Source organism: Mustela nigripes, chromosome 2, assembly GCF_022355385.1.
Source record: "Mustela nigripes isolate SB6536 chromosome 2, MUSNIG.SB6536, whole genome shotgun sequence".
Lineage (NCBI taxonomy): Eukaryota > Metazoa > Chordata > Mammalia > Carnivora > Mustelidae > Mustela > Mustela nigripes.
In genome coordinates this window covers 184,037,936-184,058,463 of record NC_081558.1, presented here as the reverse complement: position 1 = coordinate 184,058,463, position 20,528 = coordinate 184,037,936, and positions in this window count along the sequence as shown.

The window sequence follows — 20,528 nt, the reverse complement described above, 5'->3', positions numbered from 1 at the left end:
AAGTCAGTTGAACCAAGAAAATGACCTTTATGTAAACAACAAATAACTTGAAAATAAACATGTCTATTGCAAAAATGTTACATAATAATATTTATGGCATTGAAGGAATAACTTAACATTGATTTGGTGAAGGAGAACTGTGAGAGAGCCATTCCTTGGAACGTGATAGAGAATCAAATGAATAATTTTCAGGCAGGCAACATTTATGCCTTGAAGATTATGGTTATCTTATACTCAAACTGATCTTAAAAATAAATGTATAATGCCAAAACATCTTTAAGTGAAGGTAGAGTGGGGTGGGGCAAGAAGAGATTAAATACAAGAGTATTCCAAAATATATGGAAACAGAATCTGAGCAGACAGCAATGAAGCTACCTCTTTATCCCACATACTAGGATTAGGCATATGAGAAAACCATTTTGGGTCCATGTCAATACGGTTCACAGTTCAGTTTATTCTTTATGATATTCTCTGACCAGAATAGCTGAGTCAAATAATGTATCAAATATATATATTCACCGGAAACAGGTGAAAATCACCATTTCATATAATTATATAGTAAATTTAAGGGCAGGAAAAAGAACTCACTTTGAAAGGTGGTGTAAGTTTTTCAGATCCGTATTGGCAAGAATTCATAAGCAAACCACTGTTAAATGAGTAAGATGTTTTAAACTCTAAACAGAGTCTGCAGATACTTCTGAACAAGATCCTTGCACTTATAACTTCATCCATTAAATGAACGAGTACATACATACATATGTATATACATACTCATGAGTTTAAATGAAACTATCCAAAACAAATTAGCAAATCAATGGTTCAGGCACTTTTCTCCTAAACTGTTTTCATTTTCACAAATTATTATCATGTATATTGACCTAATTTATCTTTATTAACTTCCTACTTAAATGTATCCTCAAATCTAGTTTATTTGTATTTATTAATTGGAAAACAAATCATTTTTATTTTTTAGCTTTTGATGATAGCAATGTTAGAAATTCTGAAGTCTGGTGCTTAAAACGAAGAATGCCAATTAAAGTCATAATGCATGATTCCCTTTGATATGCGTGGGTCTATTTGGATAAGACATGACTAAAATGTACCAAGCATGCACTCTGATTTTAGACTCCCTCCTTCATGTGCATTAGATTGACCAAAGTAAGTACTCTGAAAGAATAAACTTGCTTATGTATGTACGCAGGTATGCATTATCTGTTTGCATAGATACACATGTGTGAATGTATATGTATGCCAATACCTTTTTCTATATTTTCATAGGGTAGGAGTCCCATGAATGCTCAAAGGGCATCAGTTACAATGGCCTCACTTACCAAACACTGTTAAAGGATTTAGGCCCTTTGTTTCTTTGGTACATTGGAGGTTGGATACTTTCTCTTGATGCTGATGATGTGACAATGCCTTGTGCACAGGGGGCACTGAGTAAGTAGCTCCTAGAGATATATGGAAACAGAATCCATAGGCTTTTCCAGCATCCCCTATGAGAATTTCCTGCCTTTTCTATTACCCACAAAAAAAACCTTATTATTGTCTTCTTTCTAACCATATTCACACACCACTTGACATTTTAAGGAGTAATTTCATTATTACTGTTTAATATTTTGTTATTATCATACATTATGTGTTTGAACTAAATTTCTTAAAAATTCCATTTAATGGCAAGAGAAAATAGAGAACAGAATAAATATATATAATAAGGTATACTATTTGGTTACTATGATTATTTTATTATTTTATAGTATCATAAATGGCTTGCTTCTAGCTTAACTGTTTAACCTAGTTCTCAATTAAGTTTATATTTCAGTAGCTGCCAATTACTATGGAACCATCTGTTTGAAATATAATATAATGTAAGTTGAATTTACTATTTTTCTAGTAAAGGAAAGGCAATTTTAACATCTAGAAGTGTCCTATAAGTAGAGTGAGGGAAAATCAAGAAATCCATGATTTATCTTTACATTAAAATTTCTGTCTCCCAAACTCAGGAGTTAATAATAATATCAGAATTCATGAATATTAATAATTATATTAGCAAATGTGCAAGTTTTCTTGAAAACTTTCAGTGTACTTGAGTCCTCATTAAGGAGACAGATAGCCTATGTTCAAATTCATGTTCTATCCTTGCTGACCTGACAAGTTTGAAAGAGTTTCTTAACATCTTCAAGATTCGGTTCTTTTCTCTCTAAAATAACTGTAGTGCCTACCGCAGAGCTGTTTTTAGGGTTAAATGATATAATTGGAAAGTACTTAACATGGCATAGGCGTGGAGCAATTATTAATTGTTGTCCCTGTCATTGTTGTTACTTTTGATGTTGTTATCGATCTTTAGAAAGCTTCAACTGTTAGGGACACCTGGATGGCTCAGTTGGTTAAGTTTCTGACTTGGTTTCAGCTCAGGTCATGATCTTATGGATCATGGGACTGAGCCCCATGTTGGGCTCGGCTTTGAGCCCTGTCTTCAGTGCAGACGCTGCTTGAAGATTCTCTCCCTCTGCTCCTCCCTCCACTCATGGTATCTCTCTCTCTCTCTCTCTGTTTCTCTCTCCCAAATAAATGAATCTTGAAAGAAAGTGAGTAATAAAGAAAGCTACAGTTATTAGAAAAAAAGTTTCCCTTCCTTCAAGACAAAATCTTAAATTTGTAAATTCTTCTTTCTCTTTCCACAAATTATTTTTTTTTTTTTTTTGTGAAGATAGTCAAGATGAAGCTAGATATGTTTTAAATGATACCTTCTACTAGAGGTGAGGTGTATTTTAAGGTTTTAAGATTATTTGGAATTTTAAAAATCTATGGATTAAGGGTTAAGTGGTTATATAATTTATATAATTTATTGTCAAAATTACAACTGATTGATTAATTTTTTAAAAGACTTTATTTACTTATTTTAGAGACAAAGTGGGATCAGGGGGAAGGGCAGAGGGAAAAGAAGAGAATCTCAAGCAGATTCCCTTTTGAGCACAGAGCTTGATGCAAGGCTTGATCCCATCACACTGAGATCATGACCTGAGCTGAAATCAAGAGTTGGTTGCTTAACAGACTAATCCACCCAGATGTCCCCCCACAGTTATGACTCTTTTAAAAGTAAGAATGGCCGTTATTAGGTATACAGGAACCACCCCTAGAATATATTATTGAAATTCACTTATACATTTAAAAGATGAAACTGCTAGTGGGAAATTTTTTAATATTCATCCTGAAAGTATCTGTTGTGGTATTACCTACAAAAGGGTAGAAAATAAAAGAAGCATGTGTCCCCGTGCTTAAATCTTTCTCATTACAAAGGCAATATGATTTGGGAAATACTTTTAACTTTAGCTTCCTGAAATTTTCCATAGGCTTTTCCAAGATTCTATGAGAGAGAAGAGTAAATCTTAGAATACCGGAAATAAGAGGAAGCTTAGAAAATGTTCACTGCAATCTCTCATATTGTAGATGAGGAAGGTGTGACAGAAATACAAACTCATCTAAAGTCATATTATTGCTGGAGCCCATCTTCTAATCACAGACCTTTTTTAGCTACATCGTGTGTGTCACAAAGGCTAACAGAGCAAAAATGTAGACCAAATAAATGAAGAGGGAACTCTATATTTCACACTGAGTCATTTGATATTGAGAGTAGACACAGAGAAGTCACATGAGGTGAGGGTTAAATCAAAACTATGCTTCTATTTTTCACTTTTTTGGAGAGTGGCAAGTCATAGAGTAGTTCAAAAACAAGAAATCAAGTTAATTGACAGGTGACCAACTTGAAGAGAAACCTGAAATACTGTGGATTGACTTAGAGGAACAGTTATGATTAATTTGCTGAAAATACTTCATCCATATGTAAGTTTTTATTATATAAATATTTCTTTCTTATGTTATTTCCATCCTATATTTACACCATAAAGGTGTTTTTTGATATGATAACATTCACATTTTAAGCATCTGGTTATATTTTGGTTTATTAAAAGACAGGACAGAGATTACCCAGATGAAATAGAATTACTTTACAATGGATTACTTTACCAAGTAAAATGCTACAAAGACCATTTCTAGTTTCCCTGAAATCTTCTGAAATTGTGCTACTCTACGTTATCAAATTTGGAGAGATGATGCTGGGAAGATTTCATGATAGGCAAAGCATGTGAACATTTTACCTTATGTATACATGAGATACCACCTTTTGACACAAGAAAATCTGAAATACAATTTCAACTTGGAGTTTTTGTTACTAATTATATTTAACCAATTCCAACTGTGTAATATTCACAGGACATCAAATTACTTGTAAAAGTAGAAAATAATATTGCATGCATTTAAATGTGGAGTAATAATTAATCATCTATAGATGAATTTGCAGAGACAAGCCTATTTGTCTATTTTTCTTGCTAGAAATATACATAAAACTTGATTTTTATACCCCTAAATAATTGATAAATATCTATATACCCCTTGTGAAAGACAATGTAAAAAGAACCATTCCACATTCTGAAAAGTGCCACAAAGTCTTTTGTTTCTTCATTCCCTTTTGTTATTTATGTTGGAAAAGTTTTCTCTGAATATATAGGACTTATGACAATTTAAAAAGTAGAGTGCAGTAAGATATATTAAAATATTCTATTCAGAGTATCTGAATATGTTATTTAAATTTAGTTTAAAAAGAGCAAGCAAACAAGAAACTGAACAAAGTAAGAGTAGGAAAATTAGGTATCCAACATGGATTTGTTCCCTCTTCTCCGGTAGCAAATTAGAGATGTGTAATGATGCTTTGTTAAATGATTCATTGGGAGTTACTTGTTCTCACCACTCATTGAGCTACACAATTGTCCTGCTTTTTTTGGGAATTGTCTCTCTAAAGGTAGCTGGGTAAGCACAATGAAACTATGTGTAGGCTAAAAAATAGTAATTTATTTAATGAGGTCCAGGAAAACATATTTCTGCAAATAAGCACTCAAGCAACTTGGAATATTGCAAGTGTCCACAATTTTCAAGCGATTAAGTCAAATATTCTTAACCCAAATAGTCTTAATTCTTATAGCTTGTAACATTGCTCAACATTATAATGTTATAAAAGAGTGACCTGAACAGCGTACACTCAAAATTCCATATATTCATGTAAGATTTTTTTCCCTTTGAGTAATTGTTTTGGGAGTTGCCAGTGTGCTAAATTTCTCAAGCTATTTTTTTTTTTTTTTTTTTACCAGAACTGCCAGAATGTTCTTTTGGTTACAACAAGCTCTGTATATTTAAAATATAACTTTCACTTTCTGAAATAACTAAAAATTCTTACCAAAATCTACAACCCTCTTCCATCAGAAACAGTGTCTCTGAAATTATGAGATTAATTTACTTGTGTGGGTCAGAAGTTCTGTCTACTGTTAATTGTCAGTGATTTTATAGTGACATTACAATTCTAATAAATGTGGCCCCAGACATAAAAGGTAAATTATTATGTAGTGGTCTAGATTTTTTAATTGTTAAGAAAATTCCATGTAAATTATTTTAAAAATAATCTCATTAAATATATACAGATAAATCACATATAATCATTAATGATAGGAATACTTGAGGATAGCAGAACAATAAAACAAGCAAATTATCTCAGAAATTCTATCAGATTCTAACTTTGAACCAGAATGTACATATTTTCCTATTAAGGGAGGAAGAAATAAAGATTTATAGGTTATCACAGTTTTATTTAAAAAAATTAAAAAATGAAGATGATCTAAATGTCCAGAAATAGGGGATGGATAATTATGTACTCATTTAAATGCTTATGAAACATATACATGCTGTAAGAAATTGTTATAATAATTGCAAAAATCAGGACATGAACTAAATTTACAATATAAATGCACTAATTATTTATGCTAGAATAAATAGATGCAATAACAGCTAATTCTGTGGTGGCAGAGAGGAGATTGTAGGTGACTTTAATTTTTTTTATTTATACACTTGTCATGATGTATTATTAACAATGAATATGTCTTCCTTGCACAGCCAGGGGAGAAAACAGCAGCTGTAATTTTACTTAATTTTTAAAAAGGAGATAAACAAGAGGATCAAGGTGTAGGTACTGACTCCATGAGTTCAATCCTTGTTCTAGAAAACAATTTGTGTATAATGTTGTGGATTATTGGAGAAACAACTCAGTAGACAAATACTTACTGTCAATATGCCTGGAAAAATTGCAGGGGCTTAAGATAGACTTCAATCCTTTTAGTGCAACTCTATCCAACTTCTCTAGTTCTTCCCTCTGACTATCCAAGCCCACCCCATTGTTTTGATTGTTTTACAAAGACAACCCAATCTCTGCTGCCTCTCTTCCAGATAAAACTCACTTCATTTAGTACTACATTAAATCAATTTGCAGAAAAGTAAATATTTTTATATGGAGTAAATAATTCCCACTTAGTAGCAATGAATGATAGGCTTAAACATCTGGGATGTGTTTGCTTACTTAATGAAAAGCTTATTATTTCTGGCCCAAATAATCTTTTATTGAATCTATTGAATCTTTTATTTTGGTGTGTCCCTAAGTTTGCTCTCCATCTAATTGTCTTTGTGCTATTAAAATTCATTTCTAAAAACTAGGGACAGTTAAATCAAACCATCTAGGCCATATGGGTATTTTCACATAGATTGCTCCTTAAGACATATACCTTGTCTTATTTCATAGTTTTCACTTAGATGTTCAAGAAATTATTCTTCACAGCAACAACAAAGCAACTATTCTCTTCCTTCCCACCCTACCATTAAACGCTACTTACCTATTTATTTTCTAAAGTTATGTTTACTGAAGTATGATTTACCTATAGAAAAATTCACGAGCTGGGGACTTTTTCTGGTCAGCAGAGTAACAGGGAATATCTTTGCTTTTTTTTGCCTAAAATACAACTTAAAATCTGGGTGAGGGGGGCAACAAAATGGTATTTAGGTACTAAATTAGTACCTAATTCATTAGGCAATGCAGGACTCTAATCTATGAGAGAGGGGAAACAAATAAAATAAGTGCTAATGATTAACCCAAAATATTGAATGGACATAGTCCTCAAGTCATAGTGTAAGATAAGGGAAGTTGGAGGAGACTAGACTGTCAGGATTTATGAGTTGAGGGAATGGAAATAGAATAAATAGACAAACACTAACACAATTAATGCAATTATATTTCAAATAAGAAGATTAGAAAAGTTTGAGTTGATTAAGTGGAGACACAAAGACAATGTATTTGTAGTTTATATCATATATCATAATATGGGTAATATAGCACATATGTATAAATCAGATTCAATTTAATAAAGATTAAAAATATAATACCTGATGTGTAATCTATGGTATCCTGTTTAGTAACTGAAAAAAAACAAAAAACAAAAATAAAAAACAAAAAAAACAGGTCAATGAACTGAAAGACACAGAAGTATAAACTGTTTTAAGTAAAATACTAAAAAAGAAAACTGAAAAAAATAGAACACCAATGTGTTATGTAATAACATCAAGCACCCGAATATAAGTAATTTGGATTATGAAAACAGAAGAAAGAAATAATAGCAGAAAATTACCCAAATTTTATAAAAGCTCTAATTCCTTGGTGTCAAGGAGCTCAATAAACTCCAGGTATAAGAAACCTTAAAAAAATAAAAAAAAGAAAAGAAAAAGAAAACGTAGACATATCATGGTCAAATTGTTTAAACCCAATAATTAATACAAAATCATAAAATTGTCTGCAGGGCAAAATATAAATTATATACAAAAGAACAAAGAAAAGAAAGACACACATTGGGAGGAGAGGAGAAATCAATTGGGGGAAATCAGAGGGGGAGACAAACCATGAAAAACTGTGAACACTGGGGGCGCCTGGGTGGGTTGACCCTCTGTCTTCAGCTCGGGTCGTGATCTCAGAGTGCTGGGATCGAGTCCCGCATCGGGCTCTCTGTTCAGCAGGGAGCCTGCCTCATCCTCTCTCTCTCTGCCTGCCTCTCTGCCTACTTGTAATCTCTGTCAAAAACAAACTGAGGGTTTTGGAGGGGATGTTGGTGGGGGGTTGGGTGAGCCTGTTGGGTATTAAGGAGGGCACACATTGCATGGAGTGCTGGGTGTGGTGCATAAACAATGAATCTTGGAACACTGGGGGAAAAAAAAGAATGATAGCAATGTTTTATCATTGAAAGTGATGCAAAAGAAAGTGGGTCAGTATCATTAAAGAACTGAAAGAAAAAAGAATGATAACTTAGAATTCTACATATGGTGAAAACATCTTTCAAAAATATAGATGGAATAAATGCTTTTACAGACATATGAAAGTTGAAAGCATTGATCATTAGCTGACCTGACATGCAAAAATTGTGAAAGATAATCCTTTAGGCAAAAGAAACACTCAGGAATCTACACCTACACAAGGAAGAATTAAATCAGAAATGTTGTGGGATAACCATAAAAGATATCTTATAAAGAGATAATTGACCATTTACTAGAAATATTTGTGAAGTTATTTTGCTCATTAACATACATAGAAATAAAATATATAACAATATGTATACAAAGGTCAAGAGAAGAAAAATGGAAAAGAATTTTTAAGGATTTTAGACTATATGTGTAGGTACATGAACTTACTTAAGGATGGACTATGGTGTGTTTAAAACATATGCTTTAAAATCTAAAGCAATGACTATAATAAAACAAAAACATAATAAAGAAAATTAAATAGGCTAATAAGAAATAAAAATAATCTAATTAATATTAAAAAGGTAGGAAAAGTGGGAAGGGGAACAAAGACTACATAATTTTAATTTTAATTCGACTACAGCAATAATCATATTACATATAAATGATCTAGCCACCCCAACTTAAAAGCTGAGATTATCAGAATAAAAAAAAATAGTTAACTTTATGTTGTCAATAAGAAACATATTTTAAATACAAAGAACAAATACAAATACATTAAAAGTAAAAGGATGTAAAGCAGTATAAAGCGTTAACACCAAACAAAAGAAGCAGGGATACCTATGTTAAAACATCAGGCCAGGTAGATTTCATACAAAGTGGCATATTACTAATAATAAAGAGTTTTGGTTTATAATCATAAAGGGGTAAATACATCAATTGTACATAGCAATTCTAAAAAATAATATGCTACCTATTAACACATATTCAATATAGACTCAAGATGAATTAGACATATCCACAATTATAGCTAGGGAGTTATTATTCCTCTCTAAATAACTGATAGAAAAAGTAAAGAGAAAATCTGTATGGGTTTGGAGGATTTAACATCAACCAACTTACCCTAACTGAAATTTATAGAACACTTCATTTAAAAACAGTAAAATATATTTTGTTTTCAATTACACCAAAGAACATACACAAAGATAGAACATATTCTGGAACATAAAAGGAGTCTAAATAAATTTAATATTATTCATTACACAAAGTATGCTCTCTAACCCCAGTGAAATTTAATTAGAATTCCATAATATAATTATATCTGGAAAATTTCCAAATATCTGGACCAAATAGTACACTTCTAAATGAAAACGAAATTAAAATGAAAATTAGAAAGTGCCTGTACCGAATGGGAACAACACCTCAGCATATCAAACTATATGGAAAGTTGTTAAAGCAGTACTTTAAGAGAAATGTAGAGAACCAAAGGTTTATATCATAAAAGAAGAAAAGTCTCAGATCAATGTCTTCAGGGATTGATAGATGTGATGTTGTGATTTATAACTGGAAACATACATTTGGTTTCCCTCCCAGTTCCTGGCACAGAGCTTCTAAAACTTGCAGAATTTCTTAAGTGATAAAAACAATAAAGATGTCTTGATAGTCACAACAACCCCCTTTCAATCTGTTTATGTTAATGCAGTGACTTTTGGACGCAACCTAAGGACAGGCACTAGTTGCCAGAGGCGTTAACTATGTAATTGAAGAGTTGGAACTTTCAATCCCCCCCTTAGGGGATTGAATCAATTACCAATGGCCAATGTTTTAATCAATCATGTGTATGTAATGAGACCTCTATTTAAAAAAAAAAAACAACACAAAGGACTTGGTTGAGAGAACTTCCGGATTGGTGAACATGTGGAAATTTGGGGAAAGTATCATGCTAAGAGAACTCCTGGAAGCTCCAGGCCCCTTCAGTATACTTTGCCCTATATCTTTTATCTGGCTATTCTGGAGTTATATTATGTTATAATAAACCACAGAGCTTTTAAGTAAAGTGTTTCTTTGAGCTCTGTGAGACACTCTAACAAATTAATTGAAACCATGAAGGGGGTCATTGGTTCTTCCAGTTTAGAGCCAGCAGTCAGAAGCATGGGTAACAACCTGAACTTGCTACTGGGGTCTCAAGTATTGTAGGGGTAGAGGAGGAAACAGTTTTATGGGACTGTGCCCTGACCTGTAGAATCTGTTGCTCTCAGTAGATAGTGTCAGAATTTAGTTGAATTATAGGATATCAAGCTTGTGTTGGAGAACTCCATTGTTGGAGAAACTCCATTGTCTTTGATTTCATGAGGTATCTCCTAGAAATTCTCATCCTTATTTCTCTGCAAGGAATGTCTTATTTTCTCTAGCTGCCTTCATTATTTTCTCTTTATTTCTGCTTTCCATATCGAATATGATGTGTTTGCATGTGTGTTGCTTGTTTGTTTTGGTATTTCTACAAAATCTAATTCTCTGACTTCATTAATTTTGGACAATTCTCAGACATAATCTCTTCAAGTATTATTTTTTGTACTGTTCTTTCTCAGTTTTCACTTTCTAGGATTTCATTTACATGTATATTACTTCATTTGATGTTTTCCAGTGATTTTTTTTATTCTCACTTTGATAACCACCTTCAAGTTCACTAATTCTCCCCTCATTTGTATTAATACTACTACTGAACATTTTAAAGGAATTCTTCATTTCTTTATTGTTTATTTTACTTCTAGCAACTCTTTGAATCAGAGTTGCTAAACTGATCATGCATTTTGTCATCATTTTCAGTAGAACTTTTAACTTATTAATCAGTTATGGGGACAGTGATAAAGATAATGAAGATGATGACAATGATGTTTAAATTCTCTCTGTGAATTCTAATATCTGGGTTATCTCTGAGCCTGTTTCTGTTTGTGGCTTTTATATTGACAATGGATTATATTTTATGGCTTTTTGTATGTGTCACAGGCTTGATTTTTTAATTGAATGCCCCAAATCAAGCAGAGAATGGCAGAGATTAAGGTAAAGAATATTTATACCTAGAAATGGACATGTCTTTTGCTAGGCTATCACTGAGGCAGGCTATGTCAATGTACTCAGGAGTTAAGCTGGGGTTGAATATTTGTGTTGCTGTTTATTAATGCCAAAAGCTTCAAATTCCTCTAGCTCTGGATACCATAGGATGATTTCTCCTTTGTCTGAGATTTAATTAATGTTTTCCTTCTCCCCTCAACCTTCAGCCTTTCTTGAACACCTTTGCCATTAAGGGATGTCTTCTCCATGTACTTGCCCCACTCCCAGTGGTTCATTTTGTTGATGCTTACTTCATGCTTACTAGCTTGGTGGTCATAGCTCATCCTAGTCAGGCAAGGTATGTTTGCCTGTATCTTAGTGTGGGGTTTTCTAAATGAACCTACTTCTCCTTATTGCTGTCAAAATCTATCTTATAAATTTTGGGAACTTTTGTAGGAGAATTTCCATCTCCTCTTCCAGCTGTGAGAAATTTCTAATGGTATTTGTATCCTGTTGACCCTTGAACACTTGGATTTGAACTGTGCAGATCTATATATACATGGATTTTTTTTATAGTACAGTATTATAAATATATTTTCTCTTCTTTTTCATTTTCTTTAAAAGAAGATTTATGTATTATTTTTGAAAGAGGGGAAGGGGCAGAGGGAGAAGAAGAAAGAGAGAGTAGCAGACTCCTTGCTGAGTGAGGAGCCTGATGTGGGGTTCAATATTGCCACTCTGAGATCATGACCTGAGCTGAAATCAAGAGTCAGATGCTTAACTGACTGAGCCACCCAGATGCCCTTCTTTATGATATTCTTAATAATATTTTATTTTCTATAGCTTACTTTATTGTAAGGCTACAGTATATAATACATACAGCATTCAAAGTATGTGTTAAATCAATTATTTATGTTATCAGTAAGGCTTCTGGTCAATAGTAGGCTATAAACAATTAAGTATTAGGAGAATCAAAAGTTATATGCAACGTTTTGACTTTGCAAGGGTCTGTACCCTTGACCCCTGTGTTGTTCAAGAGTCACCTGTGTATAATAAGTAGAAAAAAGATCATCCAGAGGTTTCTTCTATGGACTGAACTGTGTTTGTCCAAATATGTTGGATATGTTGAAGCCTTGACACCCAATGTAACTATTTCTGGGGATAAGGAATTGAAGATATTATTAAGTTTAACTGAGGTCATAAGTGTTCATGCTAAACTGATAATACTGTGACTTATAAGAACAGAAAGAGAGAGTGATCTCTTTTTTTCAACATGTGAGGACACAGCAAAAAAGTGGTCTTCTACTAGCCAAAAAGGGGTGTCAACAGAATTTGACCATGCTGGCACCCTGATCCCAGACTTCAAGGCCACTGTGAGAAAATAAATGTCTGCTATTTAAGCCACCCAGTCTGTGTATTTTGTAATAGCAGTCCTAGCTGATAAGATGATGTCCATGGCTTAGTCCCTAGAACTGTGAATATGCTACCTTAAATGTTAAGAAGGACATTACAGATGCAATGGAGAGATTATCTTGGATTATCCAGATGGGTCTGACTTGCACACATGAGTCTTTAAAGTGAAGAGCTTTTCCTGACTATAGTCCGAGATATGACAACCAAAGGAGGATCAGAGAGAGATTTGATATGTTGTCTCTGAAGATGGAGGAAAGGGGCAAGAGCCAAGGGATGTGGTTGCCTTCTGAAAGCTGAAAAAGGCAAGGAAACAGATTATCCCCTATAGCCTCCAAGAGACACACAGCCCTACTGACACTGTGATTTTTGTTCAGTGAGCTATGTATAGGAATTCTGACCTACACATATATAATCAAATTGATTTGTATTGCTTAAAAATGCAAAGTGTGTGCTAATTTCTTACAACAGCAAAAGGAAAGTTCTCCAATATAGAATTCTGGGCCCATAATTGTTTCCTGTCCCTACTACTGTCCCACATGTAGGCCATTTTTTTGTTTTGTTTTGTTTTAGAGAGAGAGAGAGAGATGGCAGAAAGCAAGGCAGAGAGAATCTTAAGCTAGCTCCTTGCCCAGTGCAGAGTCCTATGTGGGGATAGATCTCACAGCCCTTTGATCATGACCACAAGATCATGCCCTGAGCTGAAATCAAGAGTTGCTTGCTTCACTGATTGGGTCACCTAGGCACCACACAAATGTAGAGGCTTTTTATTTGTTATCTTTTTACTCTTCCTTCCCCTAGTGGCAATAATTCTTCAACTATGCCTTCAGAGTGGAAAAAAAAAAAAAAAAAATGGCTGTTCCCCTTCTGGTTTCTACTCTTTAAGAGAGAAGGGTCTATGTCCTTTTTTAAAATCTTTCCTGTATCTCAGTAATTGGTGCCCTCCCTCAAGTTAGAACCATAAAAGGGGACGCTCCAATTTTCCTCCATTTCTCAATTTTTTTTCATGATTCCCTTGTAGAGGAGAAAAATATGCATGCCAATACAAATTCCCTTTTTATCTTAGCTTAAGGTCTTCTATGCTTTCATGCTTAGCACATACTTGACATCTAACTCTTTGTTAAATTTTTTAGAATAAGAATCTGATTCTTATTCTTATAAGAATCAAATTCTTATTCTGAGTAATAAGAATTATATTTTTATTCTATGTGGCAACCAGAGGCTGTTCCTCCCATACTTTTCCACAGATGCACCAGTGTTTATGTTCTGTTTCTCCTTGGAGAGGCTGGTCTCCCTTCCTTGAATTAGTACTACTTAATTAAAAAGGAAAAAAAAAGGTTACAATTGACTTTTTCTTATAATAAGGATGGGGGCAATGCTCTTTTTACCTTTCTACATCCCAAGAGGAAGCGAATTCTAATTCTGCTTTTAATTCAGGTCTTTTGTCTGTTTTGTTCATGAATATGAAGAAATATGATTAAATGCATTCCCTAAAATTTAGAATGTCTAATAAATCTTAGGAGTATATGTCAGAACATCTAAGAGGCAAGAATTCATCATAATTCATCATCAAATGTCTCCATATTTTTAGTGAGCAGATTTAGAAGTTAGGACAAAAACCTGTTACCAAAATATAAACACAATCAGAAACAAAAGTTAGGATGAAAGTTCCTGAGAGCATCAAAATAAGCAAACTTCAAGAATTCAGTTAAACTGATTACTTGTTCTTCTCTGTGTTATGTGGCAGTTAAAAGGAAAATGAATGATCATAAATGATAATAAAGATCATCACAATTTATTGACTATGTTCAATAAAACCTTCAATTCTTTAAATATTTTATTCAATGACAAAAATCATAATTACAATAAACTTTTTTTCATTTTAGAAAGTTAAGTTGTAGTTATAGTTCCTTTAACTGATTCCATCAGTATTATCTGCATGTAATTTTGCCTTTTAGGTTCTATTTGACTTTTCTATATATTTTTATATGAATTTCCTAAGACCATATTATTTTTGCTATGGTCTTTAATACACATAAACATAGTACACATTTATATTACTGTCATTTGCAGGTGTATCTACACACATATTTAGATAATATAGGGGATTCACAGATCATGTTTCATTTTAATTGCCTTTATAGAAATGCACTTAGTTATCTTTAGCAGCTTTTATAAATTTATTTTAATTATTGTAACATTTAGGTTTGGACATTCTTTTTGGTTTACTTGAAATTTTGTATTATTTTCAATTGGTTTTCCAGTTCTTTTTTTGTTAATATAATTTATAACTAATGCATGTGTTACCTTTAAGTGTTTTTAAAACACTCCTCATGATGTAAGAATTACCTGCTCATTAACTAACCTATAAGACCTTTTGATGCATTTTCTATATTTTATTTTAATGTTCAAATTATTTGCTAGAATTGTAGGGGCAGGAAATTTTTCCCTTCTTCCCTTCTAGGTTTGGCTGGCCTAATTTAAATTGACATAAAACTGGGATGCCTGGGTGGCTCAGTTGGTTAAGCAGCTGCCTTTGGCTCAGGTCATGATCCCGGGGTCCTGGGATCAAGTCCCACAACGGGCTCCTTGCTCGGCAGGGAGCCTGCTTCTCCCTCTGCCTCTGCCTGCCTTTCTGTCTGCCTGTGCTCACTCTCTCTCCCTCTCTCTCTCTGACAAATAAATAAATAAAATCTTAAAATAAATAAATAAATTGACATGAAACTGATTGAAAGGAGAAAAACAAATTTTAATTTTATATATGCAGGAACCCATATAAATACAAGATGCAAAGAAGTGACCATAGCAGGCATCTTAGATACCTTTATATAAAGAAACAATAAAATTGTGTAGTATTAATAAGATAAAGGGGTTTGGGCTTGGGATAGTAAATTAGTAAAGAAGTAACAAAGTTTATTATACAGCCAGCCTTCTTGGCCCTAAAATTTCCTATCTCTGGTAACAAAGATGTTTTCTACCCTCATGGCACAAAGAATGTACCTTTCACATAGCAGGTTCATTTCCTGCTTTCAGAGACAAAGAAAGGTCAGAGTGTCCTTGCCCTGGCTTTCAAAAGTAAGTAGCTTTAACTCAAAATAATCAATATCCCAAAGTGGCCTATTTTGAGGTAGCATAATCTATTCCTCTTGAAAATATATATTGTAAATATAAACATCCCTTAATAAGTTTTTTCAAAAATTACTTTAGGAAACATTTGTTTTGCAAGCCATGCTTTTGCACAGAATATCAAATAACACAAATTTTGTTCTTGTTGTTTAGCTTTTAAGTTAGACATATAGAGTTTTTCAAGAAAATTTAACTGTGACTCTTTGGGATTAATGATTTATTCTAGAATGGATTTTCAACTGACCAATATATAAACAAAGTCACTAAAGAAAAATAAAAATGGCCACAGCATTTTCCTTTTTCCAGTCTTTCGAAACTCCTTGTCCTGCATGATTTCCTCAAGATAATGGCAAATGGTTCATCAAAGACTTCTGACATTTCCTTAATTACCCTCAGGGCACATGACATGAAGATGTTCTGATTTGAATTCTTCCCAATTTTTCCAGGAGATATTTTCTCATTGCAGCCTGATTCTCATTCCATGCTCCAGGTAACAGGTTTATTCCAACATTAAAAGCGTTATTGCTGTCTATGATCAGTGTTTCTCCTTTTCAGCTGATGCTCCTTTTTTTTTTTTTTTTTAAATATATTCACATACTTTTTTGGATGCATAGGTAATTTTTTATGGTCTGTGTTGGGGTATTTCCTCTCTGTTTCTGGCCTTCTAACATTAAACCTAAATAAGTTCAGTACTAGACATTTCAACTTTTTCATCTGATCTTGAATTCTCTATCTTGTGCAGGGTTTTTTGTTTTTTTTTTTTGTTTGTTTGTTTTGTTTTTTTAAATTCAGTGATTAATTATTGAGTTTCTAAGCACATTTTCACATTCAGTTTAGTGACACAATGAGATTTTCATCAAAATGAATTCCCAGTAAGGAAAATAATAAAATACTTTTATTGTATTTTTTTGCCTGGGTGAGAGTTAGTGGCACAATTTCATCAGAAACATTCTCTTTATGGGGGCAAAAATATTGGATTTTTGATATGGAAACCAGAGGATATGTGTTAAATTGTGTCTTTGTGACCCTGGAACCATTCTTTTTAGATAGATAGATAGATAGATAGATAGACAGATATAGATTTATAGATATAATATATAAATATAAGAAAAATAAAAATATAATATATAAATAAATATAAATATGTAAAAATATAAATATGTAAACAATATAAATATAAATATATGTATATAATATATAATAACACGGTTAATAATCCCTGCCCTAGCTACCCTCACAAAGAAGAGTGCATATGAAAGTACTTTATAGACTACGAACCTAGATAAATGCAGTAAACTCTTGTTAAAAATATATTCTTTAAGGAACAAATAAGAAAAAGACTCTGAGGAACTGAGAAAAACTATTGGGGTCATGTCTTCCAAACTTAAGCCTTCCCATAGCATTTACAGTTATCCTCCAGAAACTCTATTGTATACTTTATTTAGTTAGATGTTGCAGGGTAAAAGGAAACTCATTTTTGTAGCTTTATGCTGTAAAAATGGATAATCCCTATGTTATTCCCTAAGGGAGTAGGAGGCTATCAAAAGCTCTTCCCACACAACTCTCTCCAGCTGAGTTGATACACATACCTTTTCAGATCAATGTCAAACTCCCATTGAACTCTGTGTCAGCTGAATAGCTCTTCAAATTTCCTTATAAGTTTCATTTCTAGTTTGCTCACTGATGCTGAGATGTTGCCACTTGGTGTAGTCTCACTTCCTATGCCCAGGGCTAAAATTCCCTGATACCAGACAACCAGAGAACATGAAATGTTCAAGTCTTACTGGGAGGCTGTCTTCCTTTAATATTTCACATTTGTCATTCTATTTTATTAAGCCAGACATTACAAAACACAAAGAGGAAAAAAGGGTTTCAGAGTCTGCATCAAGGTATGTGATGAAGAGAAAAAAGGTTGATATGTTTTGCACTTGATACATTTGAATTTTTAAGATATTAATATTAATGATTAATGGCCTAAGATTTCCTAATTAAAACTAGCGGTGGTTTAATTTTTGCTTCAATGGGCCCAATTGCCTTACTTTTTCCAAGGAAATTACTTAGAATTTAAGTATTTACTGGTTAAGTATCAACCCTGGGCTTTGGACAATTCACTCAACTTCTTTTAGACTCCATTTTCTAAGTTGTAAAATGGGAATAGTAGTATTTACCTATCCCAAAGTCTGGGTGAACAGTAATGAAGAAAATATATAAGGAAACACTTTTTAAAGAAGTAGAATATATTATAATTGGTATATTTTTCATTTTCAGCAAGATCTGTAGAATATATACAGAGAAACTTACCATGAAAAATTAAGACATAGGAATATTATGTCAAAGAGCACAAGTCATAATTGTGGATCCAAGATCCAAGAATATAATTGTAGATCCAGTATACAAGAACAGAACAGAATATATCATATATAAGAACAGAAGATATAGAAATATATTTGTTACCTATTATTGTTCAGTTATTATAGCTGAGTATTCAGGGATGTTAAAAGCAATAAAAAATAAAGTAGTGGGAAGGACTACACAGAGGCTCTCTGGGAGGCTTGGAGATATACAGGATTCAGATAAGCAGAATGTCGGATGGAGAGACTCACAGGTAAATGGAGTAGGATTCTTGAATGCATAAATCCAAAATGATTGAGAAAAAAAAAATGAGGACTTTGCTTTCTTGTACAAGAATGATATTCAGCTGATATGAACAAAAAATAAAAATAAATATTTGAAATATCTTTGGATAGTAAGATGAAATCAGTTTGGGAGAAGATTTTTAAAAGTAAAGATATACTGAATTGAGTGTGATGGAAAAGACAAATTAAATTACAGATTTTGAGCAATGAAATTATGTAAGAATTTAAAAAAAAATGTTCTGGCTTTTTTTTGAGATATAGTTTAACAATGAGAAGAGAAATTAGAAATGAGAAAATTTGCTATGCATGTGTGGTATCTATTTTTGTTAAAGGTGATGATGTTATATATTCAAATATGTTGGGAATAGAGAAAAAGAAAATAACTCACAGGAAAACAATAATATGGTCAAGGCTAAGTATCAGCTTCTAAAAACTAAGTATCAGCTAAAGATTGACAAACACTGAAGCAAATCTCACTGTGATTCTCCTGATAATTTCTTTCACCCTGTCATTTCAATACCAGTAAAATTAACAATATTAGTGGCCATAAAGAAAAGAAAATAATGCATTAAAAATGAAACCTAATACACATATACTAAGGAAGAATAATTTCTTTATTCTGGTAATGATGGCAGAGTTTCTGGACTGACTTTTAAAAGGTTCAGGTGTCATACAACTGAGTTTTTAGTTTCAGTTTGCAAAGCCCTCATTGTTCAACTCCTTCAATGACTAAATAGGATTCAACAACATGGAGCCCTCAAGACCCTGGGGTCTGAGCTGATTTTGCAAAATTGCTCTCTACTAGATATGCTTCTGAAACCAGTTGTCAAGTCAAACAAGGCTACATTGGCTGCAAGCTATTGAAAACAAAAAGACAAACATAAAATAAATGGTTGACCTGGCTCAGCATTGCAGTGAAGGAAAGCTACGCATGTCAGTCAGATCACTGTACAATTCTTCCTGGAACAGATAAAACTTACAGGAGGAGAAGGAAAAGAAAAAAAAAAAAAAGAAAACTGAAACCTAGAAAGGATGTAAAGACCAAGTTAAAAAATAAAACCCTGTGGAAAACAAAAGACAGGCACAGCACAGTAGAAAAGCCAAATTCATTTTTATTTAGTAGAAGATTCAAGCATTCATTTCCCTTTTCTTTTAAGTTGATCACCTTAAGGCCATAGTGGTTCACAGAAACAACCCAAAAGCACAGGAGAGCAACAAGAGCATCTGATGGGGAAAAGAATCAATGAAGACAAGCTGGTTTAACTTTGAAGAATTATTAACCACCAGAAAAGTCAAAATGCTTAAGAAACAAGGAGATGTAAGTCAAAGAGGAGAGTGTGAAAGATTTATTTTTAAATCCAGTTGACATGCCAGTTTACCCAGTCAAGAACTAAGGTAATAGCTTAAAACATCTTGGGAACTTCTCTATGAAGTATGGTAAAACAAGAATAGAAAGGGCTTGCCAGCTCTGTAGGTATGCACAGACTTATTGAATTCCTAATTACCCAAAGGCATCATTTTTATTTTTTTAAATCAGGTAATCTTTGTTCACTGCTGCTAAAAAATTTAATAACACTTTAAAAGTCACACTGAATATATTCTGGGTAGTATTGGAAAAAGCTATCCTTTCTGATGATGGTTTTCCAAGTTTGCCTTCATTGACATTCTTTATGCAATTGGACAACTGGCTCTTCTTACTTAGGAATAAAGTTTATGCCCATTTTCAAAAAGAGTGTTTTGTAAATCACACTATAAGCCCTCCAAAATTATAACTTTATATTAATTTATGTTCAGCATGGCAGAAGCTGCTCATATACGTATTTGAGTCTATGAATAAAACAATGTTCTAAAGTTAAACAGAAAATGTATTTTCCAAAATTTCTTGTTATCTTTCAGAAATATTAAATACCTTGAATAATAAAAATATATTACATTAAATTTTTAAGGTATATTTCATACAATTGAATTTAATGTCTTTGTGAAAAATAAGTAGACAGAAAGGTAGCTAGACTGCTCCCCACCACATATACACAAACACAAACACAAAAAATATCCACATTGTAGCCCCTCTACATCCACAAAGTATTTTCTCTATCTTTTTGGTTTCTCCTGGGATCTATCACTTCCTGTACAGTAATGAGGGAT